Raw genomic sequence first — 11294 nt, 5'->3', positions numbered from 1 at the left:
ACTCCAAAGAGTGGGAAGTTCATTTACAGAAGAATTAAAGCCTGTTTCAAACCTCAGCACTTTATAGTCCAAGCTCTTTTGGCAGCATTTTCTTCATAGAGTCACACAACCAAAATACTTCTCCCTGACAGATGCAGAGGGAAACACAAATGACATATTTTCTCAATTAGTTTTACCATCTATTGAAACACAATCATTTACCACAGGCATGGGTGTACTAGAAAGCAAATAAAATTGGTGTCTACTGGTTCACCTCCTGAAGAACAGGGAACAAGCCAAGCCATGACTGACTGAAGTGTTATGGCAGAAATACACAGTTTTGACATTTCACTTATTAGAAGATCCAGGTCAGTGACAACCAACCAATTGTCACCTTGTTTCACCATTTAGAGTAAGCAGTAGGGCAGCTTTCAAAGTCCTATTTTAAGTACTGAGACTCCCCTATGTGCCTTTTAATCCATGTGACATCATTATAGAACCAGAGAATGGGTTGGGTTGGAAGGGACCTTAAAGCTCATCTCATCCCAACCCCCTGCCATGGACAGGGACACCTTCCACTATCCCAGGTTGCTCCAAGCCCCATCCAACCTGATCTTGAGCACTTCCAGGGATGGGGCACCCACAGCTTCTCTGGGCAGCCTGTTCCAGGACCTCACCACCCTCACAGGGAAGGATTTCTCCCTAATCTCTGAACTAACTTTATCCTCTTCATGTTAAGGCCATTCCCTCTTGTCCTATCCCTACATACCTGGTAAGAAGTCCCTCTCCTGCTCTCTTGTAGCCCTTTCAGATACTGGAAGGTGCCCTAAGGGGGAAATGATGCCTTAAGTTTCAGCTTTCATGTTTTTCAGATTCTGTGCTGCCAGGGGTGCAGTTCTGATCCTCATATTAACTGTGAGTAAGCTCTTTTCACAGAGTAGGGGGACAAAACAAATCCTTTTCCTGCTGCAGACCAAGGACAACAAGGACAACTTCCAGGCCCAAAAGCACTAACAACAGTGGATTAAAGAGAGAAAACAAGAAGGATGGGACTTCATAATCTGAAGCTGTAATTGGACGATTAAACTCCAATATGCAAATGGACAAAAACTTATAAAAGTGTGAGACCTCGTGACCGGCCGTCCATTAGTGACCATTTTGGGTCCACCTTGGGTGTAGCCCTGGCCGGGCCCTGTCTGGCCCAAGGTGGATCCTAAAAGCCTTTCAATAAATACTGACTTTATTCTCTAGCTCTGTCCAGTCTCTGTTTCAGGTCAGCCTTCCCAAGGCATCAAAAGCCTTTCCCTCTCCAGGTTGCACAACCCCAGCTCTCCTAGCCTGGAGGTGCTGCAAGGCCCAGTCACCTTCATGGTCTGCTCTGGACCCATTCCAGCAGATCCGTAACGTCTGAAAACTGCTTTTCCTTCCTCTACTTCAGACAGGACAAACATTGTCAAGAGGGTTAAAAGGGTGCTTTCAGTCAAGAGTAAAACCCCAAGAAATATAGAGCAGTGAGCAGCAGGACTGCTGCAGCAGTGAGTGTGCAGCACAGCAAAGAGGCCTCTAAAGCTCTTTTTGATCACATACACAACCTCTCTTACTCCTGTACAACACTGAATCAGCTCCTCTGCATGAAAGAGTTCAGCCTCTATTTACAAAAACAACGTCCCAAAATTTTATGAGTTCCAGTTTTAATACTCGTGCTTTCAAAACCACAAAATATTTTAATTTCTAAACCTCTGTGGCTCCTTTTCAGAAAGTGTTCCTGGTGATGTCCCATTGATAGTGTTTTGTGTTAGGAACATCTTGAAAGAAAACAGTATTTGCCATACACTTTCTGCATGCTTTTGTCTTTGTACTAATCAACCATCTGCACCCACAATCTAGATATTTTCTCTCTCAAATTCTTTTATCATGTCCTATGGTTTATTCAGATGAGCAAACGATGCATTCACCTCTGAATTTCTAGGAGACCTAGTAAAGTATTACACCTATGTAAGGTTTTAAATAATTCTTTGTTTGATTCACCAGTTCATGACATCCGTAGATAATTATTTCATAAAGCAATTTATGGCAATAAGATGTTCTCCATTAGCAAACACAGGTCAAAGGAAAACAAAACACACACAGAATAAAGAAGATCTTAAAGCCACATGTTTTCCAGACAGAAGATGGGAAGATCTCCAGTGGAATCTTGATTTAATTCAAGCACTGGAGACTGCACAACTTGGGTTGCTATTTCTCCCTATCATACAAAGTAAAGCTTTAACCTGACCTTGGAGGAAAAAAAATTAAAAATCTAAAGAGGCTTTTGTCCTGTAGAACACAAAACCCTCAAGATTTCCTATGCTGTGATTATTTTTCTCATTAGTCTTTTCTTTAAAAATAATCAACAAAGCCATAACTTTTCCTTTGGTGCTTTGGAGTGAGAAATGTAATGATATCAACAATAATTTGATCATATACTAGTCAACATTAGTCTTTATGTGGTTTGAATTTGCCTTCAGCACACTCCACATTCCAAGGAGTGACTACAAGGAATTTCAGAGTTCAAGCAATGTGTGGATTCCAGAAGGCTCTTCCTCATGCCAGAAAAAAAAAATGGATTTTTTTTCCAAAGAAGCAAGTGGCAAATGGCTATTCCCTTAGAAGACTTGTAAGGTTCCAAGTGGAAAAATTGGACTGTAGGATTTATTACCTTGAACATCAGGGAAACTTCATTCTGATAGGAGTTTGTTTAAAAGGTCTTTTTTAAGGGGCTACTGTAATTTAGGAAGTCAGGCAGGAGATCCTCTTAAAGCCATCAGAAAATAAGCTGTAAAGATACTCTTTGAGTATCTTTATGGCATAAGCAAAGCCATATTAAAACCATTCAGAGGCAGCAGTTTACAAACTCAGCGTGTAGGACTCCTCTGTATCTACGTAACATTTAATTTTATCATCTCTTCAACCATCCTGCCTGGAATCCTTAACCTGTGAAGCCTTGTAAGCTGATTGCAAATAGAAGAAATTAAAGAAATTCTGGGTGCTTCAAATTTGTTGCCCCTCTAAGTCTGAAAGACCTCTCAGCATCACAGTGGGAGTGCATCAGGACCTGGAGTTTGCCTGGATTTATGGAATATCAGGTCTTGGATTCAAACATAAAGTACCACGAGTTCTCCAGCCAATTCAACTTGTTTTTCCAAGTGCTATGATTTTTTGCTCTGCCCTGTGTGTCTCCTCTGGCCTGTCCAGAAGGCAGGCCCAAGAAACCAAATTTCCACTGAGTTGCTCATCTGCCCCAAGTGCATGACAGCCACAGAAAGGAGAGCAAAACACAAACTACATCTGTAGTGTGGATTTGGGGTTCCCAGCCTTTTTTGTCCCAGACAAGCAGTTTCTCTAAGACGGTCCCATGCATTCTTTCTTTGCCTCTTCAAACTTATTCTGGATTTTTCTGACTTTTTTGTTTCAGAGAGTGGCTTGACCCATAGCAAAGGTGTTTTGTGATCTTGAAAGGTGTAAGGCAGTTCAAAATGGAAGAGATTACTTTATTTATTGTTATTTGGGGTTTTCTCACCAGTCCTTAGAAAAGCCTCTTTGTGCTGCTGTGGCTTGAGTGGAGGCACTCTTTGCTTTTAGCAAAATGTGTGAGGAAATCCCCTTTCAAAATTGCCACAGGTCTAAGTATCCCTCTTAAAACTGTCAGTAATTGAATTTTATTGCACAACAGAAATGCTCTCAATCTCCTTCTGTTTACTGTATTGTAATTAAACTTCATGAAAGACACAAAAAAAAAAAAAAAAAGGAAAATATGAACAGCTTAAATTTAAGTGGAATAAATGATGGATGTATTCACATGGAACCTCCAAACTTGTACATTTTCTTATACAAGATGCTTGTTGTCTCTATAATCTTTGGGGGTTTTTGCTTCTTGTTTTGGTAGTGGCTGTTTATGCAGCAACGCTAACAGACACTTGATCATTCTTCTGATTTTAATTACTCCTGACATATTTTGTTTAAAATTCCACACTGCTGTTGTAAGACAGTTTTACTGTAGACACTGCTTAGTGATATTTCTCCCTGATGAAAACATCACAGTTAGGGGGCCCTTAAGGTCAAATATTTCCTGCTACAGCTCTGGAAGTTCAGGAACTTCCCACCACATTTATTAGTGTTTTGTTTTTAGATAAACTTCCCACAGGAAAAAAAAAAATACAGGGGTTAAGAATTAACTCATGATATGTCGTCAAACAAATCTTAAGGAATACTTTAATGAGGAAAATTGGCAGTTTCATCTTATAATTTTCTTACTTGCTGGTGGAAGGTGTATTCTTTTTTAGGTTAATTTATTTCCATAGCCCAGTTTCCTTTCCAGCTTCAGAGGACTACAGGATAGAGTAGCCTGCAGCTGGAAAAGGTGATGTGAGTTATTGAATCCAGTATTATATTACAAATAATCCCATCATCAATCTTCCATCCCCCTAAAAATGGTAAGGTGTATTTGTGGGCAGATACAAGAGAGCAAAAAGGGACAGTTTTGTCCCTTTGTTGGCTCTACAGTGTGATATCTTTCAAATTTCTCAGTGTTCTCAAAAGTCTTGAGGACACCTGGGACCATTAGTTTAATCTCAGGGTCCTCTGAGGATGCTTTGCTGTATTTATAACACAGGAAAAAGTTTTCTGTTAAAGGACCTGATTGCTTCTGCTTTCTGAGGCAAATCTATTTTAATTTCACTGGACATTCTGCATTAAATATATTATTTTATGTTTTATAGATGTCTGCCATGATCACTGAGATACTTAGAGCTTAGAGTGTGAGGTGAGGAACATTATTGTTCAGCTTGGAGGTAGAAGAAAATAGTGGGGCAGAAGATGGGGGAATGAAGGCTGAAGGCACATCCACATCTGGAGGAGAAAAAGGCTGGAGTCTGGTCTCTGCTTCCAGTATGCATTTTACATTAAAAAATAAAAATAAAAGAGCCTTTACTAAGAGGGAATAATATTTTTGGATAGATAGACAGATAGATATCCTATCTCACAGATATTTCATTCTTATTGTCTCTCATTGAGAATGATATTTGTTCCCCTGTACCTTCATCCCCTTAGAAAGGCAAGTCCCTCAGCCAAGCCAGTTGTTTAGGACCTGTCTAAAGCTGCTTGAAGTCCCTATGCAAATAGAAATGTCCTGAGCACAAGCATTTCACTGAGGATAGACAATTATCTTTGGATGGGAAGAAAATCCTTTGGAGGCACTTCCTTGCATGGCTTTTTGTTTGCTGTGAGCTCGGAAAAGTGAGACATCAGTCGGGACTTCAGTGTCATCTGATGGGTCACCTCTCTGGGGACTGATGGAATCTCAACTGTTCCTCTGCACTTCCCCTTCAGAAGTTCTCGTTTCCCTTTCTTTTTTCAATTTCTCTGCCTCTCAGAACATATTTCAAAGCAATTTCCTAGCAGCATGACATCTTTATGGAATGTACAGTGATCTTCAGCAGGTTCCTGCTACTCTCAGAAGAGGTTGACACATCTCAGCTGGATTTGCAACTTGGCCTAGATAATGACATTCTGTATAAAAAGATGTTTTCTCATGGCTCATTCGTCTGTTCACATTTGGGTAAGCAAGGTTATTTTCAGCTGAGGTTATGCAGAAATATTGTGATGAGAAACACAATTTAGAAATGTCTTCACACTGGTGGTATTATCCTTAGAAGTCCACTCTGAATCTCATTTTTCTTGAGTATACTCAGATGATTTGAATAATTAAAAAGCTTAGCATAACTTGAACTTCTGCATACGAGACGTCTGGAGGAAATTTGATCAATCCAGTGAGGGATCAGAAACAATGTTTTATGGTGAAAGTTTTAATTTTGAATAAATGTAGCAAAGCCTTGTTTGGATATTCATTGATCAATATTCAAATCATAGCTTTATGCAGAAACAATAGAGTTTTAAATAAAATAATGACCATAATGATGATGATGATGGTGATGGTAGTAATGTTGATGATAATAATAATAATGAGTACAATACTAAGAGATTTCCATTTGCTTGCATGATTGCAGTACTTATATTAACATAGAATAATTAAAGAATGCAAAATTCTCAGAGAAAAGATCAGAGGACAATTTAGTGGTGGTAGGGCTAGTTCCTAGAAAAATATTGGACCCAGTTATCAATAATTATAAGGGTTTAACGCATATCTTTAAGCAGAAATTACAACAGTGTCATCAGTTTCAGTATTTAATGACCTCTGAACACATGGTTTCAATTCAGAAATCCCAGGATCTTAGGTTGGTTCACTATGACAAGAAGGAATTGGATGAAGCTAGAAAGAGAATGAGTGAGAGCAGAGAGTAAGAAAAAGCTTACCAAAAGTAAAGTTTTGGAAGCACTGAAATAGGTCATCTGGGGAGGGATGTAGTTCTTGTCACTCAGAGTCTTGAAGATGAGGTTGCATAAACATCCAGTGTAATGAATATGAACCTAATTAACCTTCCTCAGAGGGACAAGGTGGCCTGAGAAACACCTCTCACTCCTAAAATGGTATATTGTATTTACATCATTGCTTCCTACCTGTAATGTTTATTTCCAGACCTGAATCCAGACTTGCACCATGGTTTAGAGATGTTCAGACATCCTATTAGGACAGGTGTCACCTGTGAGAAAGACAGGATTTTCCATGTAACAGTCTGAATTTATGTAGCCCTGCCTTGGCTTGCCCACCAGTAAACTTGGTTTCAGTATTAAAAAACAGAAAATGTCTATTAAGTTGGTTAAAACTGGCTTGGATTAGTTTGCATTTGAGGTTCTCTGTCTACTCACTCTCATGAACTGATCAAAGGTACACATTGCTTTGAATTCACTCATGAAATATGAGTCCCCAACTGGAAAGTTTGGAATTAGCCAAAATATGTGTGGTTGAAGGCACCTTTGAGTTCAATTCAAAGAGAAAATTCAAGGAAAGGCCAGGTGATTTCTGACATGAGTTGGTAAGCTCCAGCTGCAAAGTGTACTGGTCTGAGGCCATCACCATTCAGCCAGTGATCCCACTGGGTTGAGCAGGAGTGTGCTCAACTACTAGAGTGTGGGTGCAGAGAGTAAGGGCATCTCCCCATCTTCCCTTTTGGAATTCCTTGCATGGCCAGAAAACGCACACACAATACATGCAGGTGATTAATGAGTTGAAACTAATTAAAAAGCGCCTGAATTTCCACACAGGCACCATGTCCATGTCTCTATTCCAGAGAGACCATTCATCCAACTAGCTAACTTCAAACTTGCTAAAGCTCCCCACTTGTTAGAAAGTGAGATTCAAGGTATTTTCTCAGTTAATAAACCGTGGAGGCCACTGCAGAGGTAACCATTACTGAAATCTCTCAGATTCTCTTCCAAAGGGGAGTGGTAAATTATGTGGAGCAAAGCAAACAAAGGATATAGATAGACTGCTGTGGAAGCAGCAGCTAGCCCTGGGTGGGGTCGATTTCCCAAAACAGCTTAGATGTGAGCGGGAGCGGAGCGTGGGCAGATCACCAACCCGCTGCCATTCCCAATCCAGCTCCCTGACCTGCAGCACCTCACCTAATTGTGCTTTTGATAACAAGCTGGAAATATAATTAGAAGTGTAAGAGCAATGAAAGAGATTGTAGGTTTCTTTCACACCTTCTGATAAATGGGAAAATAATTAGATCCAGGATAACTGTTGCATGGCATGCTGTGTGGCTGATTTCGAAAGCATGGCTTTAGAGGAAAGTGGGATTGTCTAAATGACTCTGGAAAATTGTATTCAATCTCCAGGCACTTGGAAACATAATTTCATTTTTATATGAGAAATTTTAGCAATAACTGTGTGGAATTTTTACTCATTTGGGGAATTATGCCGTTTCTACTTGGTGGAGAAATACGAGTGCCTTGGTATGTTTAAAGGAGAAAATAGTGGGCTGTAAAAAATGTCAGTAGATTTGGTCATTCTGATGTTATAAAAAGGCAAGTCTAATCAATGAATATTTGTTGATTTTTCAAACTTAAGGGTCTCACCAAATATCTGTCTGAAAATATCTTGGACACCAGTCCTTATGGACTTGTCCTGATTTTGCTGTTGCATTTGACCATGATTCACTAGACAGCAGGGTGGCTTTGTGGGTCAAACAAATCTGCAGCTTAGAGACTTGTAACTTAAATCTACAGACTGGGAATGAGCTGCCATTTCTCCTGAGAGAAGGAGAGTGGCAAGAGATATTACACTTTTTTTTTTTTTTTTTTTTTTTTTTTTTTTTTTTTTTTTTTTTTTTTTCATAGCTAACAGCTGCTCATGATAGCTTTGGAGATCACTTTGTCTCTTTGGTCACAATTGGTCTGGCTGTGAAAATACCTGTGAAATTACTCCCTGAAATTTGGAGGTAATGGTTGCTTGTGCAGGGGTCTTGTGATGGAAAAATAAATAAGGGGGAAAAAAAAGAGAGAGGAAAAAATTGCCAAACCTAAGCATCCTTATCTATGAACACCCTGCATTAAAGTCAGGGTAACTTGTCCAGGGACTGTGACAATTTGCGGAATTAGAATATCCAGTCTCTGATCAGCTGAATTATACTGACAAAAGCTGCCTAGATACCAATATGCAATAATCCTTTTCAGCATGGAGATTCAACCAGAAATGACAGCTTTTAAATGCTTATAGCATGATTATCTGTGCCCAGAAATAATCTTGGGAAAATAACACATGAATCTCTACCAGAGGCAGTTGGAAGCAAGAAACTTGAAAAGCAATTTTACATTGCTAAATTCTACAGAAAAATGTTTTGCCATTCGTTGTGCACTATGTATGACCTGCACATATTGCATATGCAGTAAATACATTGGTCACAAGCAAACCTCCTCCTGTTTCCTGCTACATCAATAAAAGGGATGGCAAGAACAGACAGGCTACCATAAAGAAGCATTCTCTCAGGGAGCGTAAGAATGACTTATTTGATGGAAAACTACCTTAGGATCTATCATCTAATATAAATTATGACTCAAATGTGGGTTTTTGTCTTGTTCAGGTCATGTAGTCCCATTCCATTTTTATACATTTCACTGGGTCTCTGAGAGTCTCTAGCAGAATGTGATTGCGTGGCATGATAAAATTAAGGGCAACAAATCTGTTGTGCCTTGTAGCATCTTATATATGTTATTGATAAATTCATCCACCTCAGAAATGAATAATTTATGATCATTTGTACTTTTCTGCTCTATGTCACCACATTCAAAAGGATCAGGAACCAGGCAGATGTGTCAAGATGCCTTCATTTCTCTTGGTGCTGAACAGGAGCAGATCCCAGCTGACAGAAAGTCTGTGCACAGCACTACTCCTCTCTTTGCTCCCTGCAGTGTCTGAGATAATTCCCTGTGTGCCAGGAGGGATTTCTGGTGGAGCCTGGATGTGGCTAAGCTGTACAGCAGGGTGATGGTCAGAAAGAGAGGGGGAAAAAAGAGTTCCTTAGGGAAAAAACTTCAAAGGGAAAACTATTGACACTCAACTGAGCATTGCGCCTACTTCTTGAACTCTCCTGACACTCTAGGAGTTTACTACAGTGTCATTGTAGGCATAGCCACGCCATCATGAGCTCATGCAATTTTTTGCATATTCCAAATTTCTCGTAGAACCCTCAGAGCCCATTCTGTGACCAGCCAGGGACAGATTTTACTATGCTGGGTCTATTGATGGCAGTGAGACATGGGAACTTGCAATAGCCAAAAGTCTACAAAAGCACTCCAAAAAAATCATATATTAACTCTTCTAGTCATGCTTTCAGCTCACATGCTCTCTTCACCTCTTATTATCATGGGCTATCTGCAGTGCAGCTCTTATCTCCAAAGAAGGGGTTAGCCAGCAGACTTACACAGCTTAAACCTTGCACTCAGCAATTATTTAGGATCACTTTTATTGTGAAATATGAGCACAGGTTCCCTTTTCTTTTTATGTTGCTGGCTTCAGTGGGAAAGTATAGCATTTTATTGAGGAGATTAATGCCTTGGGACACTGTATATAAGAACTCAGGCTGACAGATATTTAAATACGTTCAGGGAAAAATAGGTTCAAAAATACTGCCAAGCACAGGCTTTGTTCTATAATACCCCATGCATTGCATATATTGTTTTTATTGTGTTGGGCTGTTCCTGGCCTGAATTCCAGAAGAACCCTGCTCCTTAAGTTACATTAGCACTCTGTACCTCCATCTATACCTTTGCATCCATCGATCCTTTATGACCATGATCCAAAGAGCAATCAGGAAACCAGTGGTTTGATGAGATCACTCATCCCAGCCCTAAAATTCCTAACAGAGCTAAATATAGGGCCAGCATTCATACACAAAAAGCCAAATGAACAGCATTTCCTGCTCTCCCTATCAATTATGCTTACGCATCTCTGGATACCTGCCATAAATATTTCATGTTGGCTCCTGATTTCCAATTCTATTCTTACCTGGCAGAGCCAGAAAATAAATGCCCATAACTAAATATATATTACACATTTATAAAAGCATCTTTATCAAGGTTAAGGAACTGGTTGAATATATTAGAAAATGCCTCACCATATCCCTTGAGTGAAGCTGATGTCATCTTATTTTAGTAGTTGGGCTTAAATTTGACACTTAGTGTCTTGGAAGAGGCTTTTTTGTTTGTTTGTTTGTTTTCATTCACTAATGGCAATAGATAATTTAGGAACAGAGAGGCTGCCATGCAGAATCAGCACATCAAACTGCAGCCAGATCCTTGAGAATGTGGAGAAAACATCTCAGAGGGATCATGAGTGTCTGGGAGGCTCTTGTCTTAGTCATTCTGCTATTTGGAGATGGCCATAAACTTTGAAGTACTTGCATTTTTTGCAATGCTGTTTAAAAGAAAAAAACAAAATAACTCTGCTATCAAATATTCCAATATTTGTTTAACTTATGTCTCTATGAATCCACCTTGCCAGATTCAACTTTCCAATATCTTTCTTTATGAAATCTGAATTCTCTGCTTTCCATTTTCATAAATTGTCATAACTTTGAATAATCACAGAAAAAAAAAAAAGTAGAAGTTTCTCATCTGCTTCTTTACTTATGACTCCTTACTTCAAATATTTCTATTATTGTATCCAGTGTCATAAAACTTCTTTAGGGAAACAGTCCCAATATTTTAAAGTCATTTAAAGTAAGAAGTTTTTCCATCCCATTGCCCATTTTTATTACCCTTCTCTCAGCATCTTTCATGTTTAATCTGCAATATTTTCTCTAAAATGACCTAATGAATATTCTACACAACTTTTGTAGCTGGAGCCATACTCTGAATTCTGATACTGTTTTTTTCCC

This window comes from Zosterops lateralis, assembly GCF_965231275.1.
Source record: "Zosterops lateralis genome assembly, chromosome: 5".
Classification (NCBI taxonomy): Eukaryota; Metazoa; Chordata; class Aves; order Passeriformes; family Zosteropidae; genus Zosterops; species Zosterops lateralis.
This window is presented reverse-complemented; position numbering follows the sequence as displayed.